The 6,528-nt window shown below is 38.6% G+C and overlaps 1 pseudogene; it reads left to right on the plus strand.

Annotated features, from left to right (window-relative positions):
* The window catches only part of LOC105111643 (receptor-like protein 12), a 19,478-nt pseudogene extending 19,052 nt beyond the window's left edge, over positions 1 to 426 (plus strand).
* The last annotated feature ends 6,102 nt before the right edge of the window (positions 427 to 6,528 follow it).

The following is a 6,528-nucleotide window of genomic DNA, read 5'->3' on the forward strand; positions in this document are numbered from 1 at the left end:
GTTTCAGGACCAGCAGTCCTTTTCATCATGACTCTTTCCTTAGTTAACATAGCCTTCCTATATTGGGATTCCTATTTTTCCTATTTACTGTTGTTTAAGTTTAAGACTTTAATTTACTGTTTCTAGTAGGAATTTTCCTGTTTTTCCGTAAGTGATTCTCTTATTAGAATTAGGATGACAGCTCATTGTAGTCACTTTTTGATTTTAAATAAGAATTTTTTTCAGAAACATTACTCTGTTACTCATGGATTCGAGTATTTTACTCATGCTCGTGAATTCGATTCCAAGTGGAGTTGACATGAGAACATCGCCAGAGTCGCAGATTTAGAGAACTGGATTCCTCTTTCGTACTGCTTCTCTTTTCCTTCATGGTTGTGTTTTATTTTTATTTTTTTCGTTAGTTTTATTCGATACAAGAACTATTTTTTCGAGTCACTTAACATTCGTGTTTTTTTGGTTATTTTTTTGGTCAAGTCTTTTTTGTTTTGGTTTGGGTGTTACTTCTATAAAAAAAAGAGCCAATGCACGCAGCAGTTACTGTTGACTAGAAAATCCTGCTAGATTTTAAGTTCTTTTTTTTTAAAAAAAAACCAGTACACAACCTACTTGCACATACTTTGAAAAGATATTCAAAGTGAGAAATAAATACATCAATGTGTTTGTAACTTAACTCACAAAGGAACTCTAATTACAATATCACGAAGCATCGGTGCTTATTCTCAACACAACTGTTCTTGCGAATCAGTATAAATAAAAAATTAATTCTTCTCAAAAGCAAGAAACTCAGAACACCATAGTATCAATAACATGTTGCAGAAGAAACCCAGAATACCATAGAACCAAACATCTGTAGGAAACACCTAGTTGCTTGGTGTGCAATGTTTCGTGAACAGGGGATATGACAGAGTTATCAGATATAGATAATTTAACAGAGGATAGTAGTTAGTAGAAAGGATATCCATGTAACATTATTGAAATGCTTTCATAGAACAAGTGATATTTATCCCACCCTTACAATCTGAAGGAGAGATAGTCTCATTAAAATCCCCAACAAGGCACCATGGCTTAGAAATGTTACATTTGAAATTCACCAGATAGCTCCACAATTCTTTCTTTGAGGAATAATCCATAAATAGCACTCAATCAGTATTGTACTATGTAAAGACTCATTCTATATGCAATAACCTACCATTGTATTCGTGACATTAAAGCTGGGAGAATTCCATATAGAAAGCAGGCGCCAGAAAGACCAACTGAGGGAACAACATACCAAGATCTAGAATATCTTAGTGGAGCATTACTGTTGCTCCAACCTTCCTTTCCAATCCTCCCGCTCTTTATCTATGAAAACCTTCAAGGTGTCCACAATCTGATCATTATCATCATCTAGCTAAAGAATGGCCTTTCCAACTTCCCAGCAAGCTTTAGCTCCCATTCTACTATCAACAGGTGGTTGTTACTTGTTGCTCCAGTTGCCGAGGGGAATTGATCCCCTTCTCCATTACATTAATGTCCATGCCAGAGCATATAACCTTGTGTCTGTTTCTGATTTCATCATCTGAGATAGACATTTCAGTGATTTCCAGGTTAGCAGACTTCTCTTTTCTACTTCTTGATGTTCTCCCCTCACGAGTAGCTGATTTTTAGGAAAGTTTCTTCTTTCTTTTGTTCGAACTTCTCTTCTTTTCCTTCTCTAGTTCTGCTATCTCCTCTGGCTCTGCTACAGGTGTGATGAAGACCTCAAACATCTTGTTTTTATTATATTTCACCGGGCCATTTAAGCATGAATGAGATCAGTTGTTGGTCCGATGCCTTATAGTAAGTAGTTAGCAGAGGCTCATGTGTGTTAACTGGAGCTATTGAGAGTGTGTTTTCCTCTAGCCCAATACATTGTGATCCATTCCTCCACTCATCCATATAAGCATTAGAGATAAGCCCACCATCATTTGAATAGCATAATCTTGATTGTTTGTTTGTTTTTACGTTGTTCTCACAAGCCTCAATCGGACATACAGATAAAAACTATGGCTTATCGAAACTACAATGTTGTCTACTTAATTAGGCTTACGTCAATCACAAAATTTTAAAGACATGGGAAATTGAACAAAAAGGAAGGTAATTTACAGAATTCAAATGCTACTTTGGGTAATCCACATGAATATTAATCGCATGGGGCGAGCCACCAATGAAAGAGGTCATGCCAAGAGATTTAATAAACCAGGAACAGAGTGAGAACCAATGCACAAGCGATTTAACTCCATGAGAGACAAGCACAGCTACTTTATTACCTTGGACTTCGATTTAATTAAATTAAGATGTCTATGCATAGCTCAATAATTGCACGATATAGTTTGAGAGATTGTGCATGGTTGATTATCAGGTATGTAATAATCTTTAACCAGTCTCTCTACCCTTTCTGTTTTTCTCTTTTTTTTTATTGTTTTGTTTTTCCTCTATTTTTTCATCTTCTTCTCCCTCCCCCCACCTCCCGGTCAGGGGGTATATATAGGGAAAAAGGAGAAAGAGCTACTCTACCCGTGTCCAATCATGTCGAAGGGGTGAAGTGGCTAGCGGTCATTGTGCAGCTACCTGCAGGACTTGTCCCCTCTGTTTTTTCATCTCAATGGGAGGCTATGAGGGGGTATGGGTTGTGTTGTTGTTTTTAGACAAATGAAAAGGAGAGATAAAGACACTGCAAAGGAAGGGAAGACAACCTTATTCCCCTGACTGCAACGCACGGTGATGGTAAATAGTGCCATCAAAATTGCATTTAGCTTTGTCTCTCTCTCTTTACAGAAAAGAGCGCAATTTTTTAAAAAGGTTTTGAAAAAAAAATTTGTATGCTCTGTTTTCCTTTTTTTTTTTGGAATCCTCAAAAATAAATAACAACAAAACTTTTAAATTTCTTCAATCAATTGGATTCCTAGAGTTCAACGTTTTAAAAAAGATTATTAGTTGCAAATTTTTTTAATTTGGTTTTTAATTGACCTCGAACTTTTAGTTTTCTTAAATTTTATTTTTAATTTGAACTAATTGACTTTAAAAATTAAATTTGGTCATCTAAAATTTGAATCTTCTCAGTTAAATTCAAATTAAACTTTCAAACTTAAATTTTCACCAATTAATCTCTTAAAAAATTCATTTGACTAATTTAAAGTATAATTAAGTCCTTACACTTAATTAAATTATTTAACTGGACCCAAAATAATTCTTAAATATAACTAAACTTTTAATTTGACCCATAATTAAATGATATTGACCTATTAAAAATCTAATTATGTGTTTGGACTTAATCTTTGTGCAAATTCATTCAATAATCATTTAATTTAAGCTTCAATCTGTATTGTCTTTTTAATTTTACGGTACAATTGGACTCATTCATTCAAAGTTGCAGTTTCATCTTACTCAATATCTGAAATCCCCTTAGCTTACTTTTGCTAAAATCCTAGTCTCCTTGCTATTATTATTATGTATTTTATTTTTTATTTTAAAAGATAAACAATAAATTTTAATGGGAATAACCTCCAAATTAGTTATGACATTCTTAATAGTTAAGCTTGTTAGGTTGGTTGCCATTAATGTGCAACAACCATTGACTATTGCACCAACCATGTGTACTCATCCAAGATGTCAAAGGTTGGCAACCACCATTGTTGAAGAAGAGCTAGAGTTGACAGCCACCTTTGTTGAAGAAAAGCCTCCATGAATGCCTATAAATAGAGGCATATGTGAGAGAGCAAAATGAGAGATGTAGTAGAGCCAAATATATGAGAAATGTAGGAGAGAGTGTGCTGTCAAGGGCAGCAAGCAGTAACTGCCATTGCAGCACTGCAAAGAGAGAAAAGAGTGAGGTTGAGAGTTGCTAAAAGAGAGAATGATTTCTCCTCTTCTATTGTTGTAAATCTTGTTCTCTCCCTACATAATGAAATGGCTTCTCCCGTGGATGTAGGCGGTTTTGCCGAACCACGTTAAATATTGTGTCAGTGTGCTTAGTCTTCTATGAGCAAGTATCAGAACATCACCGGTCGGATTTCCTAACAATTGGTATTAGAGCACATGGTTTAAAGTGGTGTTTGATTTTGCTCAAAAATGAAAGTTGTCAAAATTGTGTTTTGACCATACCACTGTGTAGAGGAGGAAGAGACGAAGCCACTGGTGAAAACCATGTCAAAATCAGACGTCGAAAACAAACGCACGCGCCGGCGGGGGTGACTGTCCACGTCAGCAGTTCTGCACAGTCATCAGGCACGTCACCTGACATATCAGCACTCTGACCAGTCAAACCGCCACGTCAGCTCTGCCATGTCAACACCAGTTATCAGCCACGTCATCGTTGTGGGCCCCACTACCACGTCACCAGGCGCGAGCCGAGAGTGAGCCGAGCCGAGCCGCGAGTCAAGGGACAGGATTCTGTATGGCAGAGTCTACGTGCAACCGGTTCTGAGATTGAATCTGGGCCGTTTATTAGGCCAGAATTGTTTTGATCAAATCTTAGCCGTTTGAAGTGCGATTTGGATGATTTCAGACTTGTTTCTAGCTAATTTGATCATTCCGGATGCAATGGTACGGTCCGATCATTGAGATTGAGATCAGAAATGGCAGTGATGAATTATTAAAGAGAGATTGCCCGATTAGGAGGCATCTGATGGTCATCATGGTGGTCGATAGAGCTGAAGAAGAAGAAATCACACATGTTTGCCCAATTACATGTGTTAAACTATTATGTGGGGAATTTTAATTGCCTTAAGGGAAGGTAAAATTGGGACACTCTGGACACCCGATCATTTGGATAATTTGAGGTGGAGAGTGAAATTTGATGAAGACCAATCTTGACGAATCTAAGCACTGGTAGTCTCGCCAGATGTTGAGAAATCAGGTATAAAACAAGGATACCCCAGATCACTTGTAAAGGAAAGCCGCGACAAAGCTAGCAAATGGTTGTATATACGAAAAGACAGTACGATGGATAGATATGGCCTAAGAAGTTTTGTCTAGGAGATTGGGTTTTAAGCGGGACCGGTGTGACCCCTCCAATCTTTCCTGGGAACTTGCTTAGTGGAAGGATTATCCATACGGTACTATTTTCATATATGTGACAGTTTGTTATGAAACTATTGAAGACTAGTAGGATGACGGCACAAAGGAACAGTTGGGTTCCGTATGATCAAGGATCTGATGGAGTGGTGATTTCTCCAAGGAAGTTAGATTCGGTGACTGCAATTTCTCGAGGGGAGAATTGATGAAGACCCTGATAATGGTAGAGAAATACATCAAGGAAATGAAGATTGGCACCCTATTTTGACTTGGATAGATGTTGTGACAGGATGAGCTGCTGTCAAACATAAGCAAGGAATAAGGAGAAATCTGGAGAACCAAAATTGCACGAGAGCACACGAAGATTGTGTAGGAGTACCCGAAGAATCCAACGAGGTACTATAATGAGACAACAGGTGCAAGGAGAATAAGAGTTCTCAAATGAAGCTTAGAGCAGAGACTATGAAAAAGTTATACAACAAGAAGTCTCTTATGCTCTTGATAAAGGCAACAAGCAAGGACCTTTCCAATGCATGCAAGGATGGAAGGATGAGCTGTTGCAGATGCACCTAATTAAAGGGGTGCAAACACCTGTGATAATAGGCGACCGCTTATAATGAAAGGCGAAGACACCAAAAGAGTTGGTGTAGGTAGAGCTGTTAAGCAGAAAAGGTGTAGAAGCTCCAAACATAGAAATTGAGGTGGAGGATTGCGAGGAGTATAACGCAACTTTCTCTTTCTATGTAATTAGTGGTAGAGAATTTATGGAGCCACTTTGAGGCATCTCAGCTAAAGGAGGATGTAACCGCCTATGAAAGGCGAAGACACCTTAAAAGGAAGGTGTGAGGGCTATAAGATGGCCCATGATTAGACCGTCGTATGACGATGAGCGGAGACACCTCAGGAGAAGGTGCGAGGGTCGTGGAAGGAGCCCAGTTCAGAACGCCCCAGAGCCAATATGATGGCTAAGTATGAATGGACAGATGAATAGCCAATGAAAGGGTTATGATGAGTATGAAGACAAATACAGGATTGACTTTCATGGATATTGCCCCCATGCTAAAGATCAATGAGCTAGAAGACATTTGCCTTGGACAATAAGTGGATGACTTGTGGAGCATTAAGACGCAGCTGCTATGAAGGAGCAGAGGGCATGCGCAGGTTCCGGGAACAAGTTGACTCTTGTCAAGGTGGTGAGCTTGGTAATGGCATTGTAATACTCAAAGTATGAAGACAGATATGGATCAACCTTTTATGGGCTGCCCCAATGGTTAAAAGTGGAAAGCTACCTGGACTCTTGAGACTAAGAGTGGGAGACTCATGGAGAAGTAAGGCGTGGTTCCTAGGGTGGAATAAAGGGCAGGCACAACTCCTGGATGAGTAGACTCTTGGAAGAGTGGTGAGCTTGTGATCATATTGAGATACTCATATAATAACTGTTGCACTTGAAATATCCATTTGAGGGGGTGTTATAAGCCTTGATGTGAGGCTTGA

This window comes from Populus euphratica, unplaced genomic scaffold, assembly GCF_000495115.2.
Source record: "Populus euphratica unplaced genomic scaffold, PopEup_1.0 scaffold464.1, whole genome shotgun sequence".
In the NCBI taxonomy this organism is placed as follows: domain Eukaryota; kingdom Viridiplantae; phylum Streptophyta; class Magnoliopsida; order Malpighiales; family Salicaceae; genus Populus; species Populus euphratica.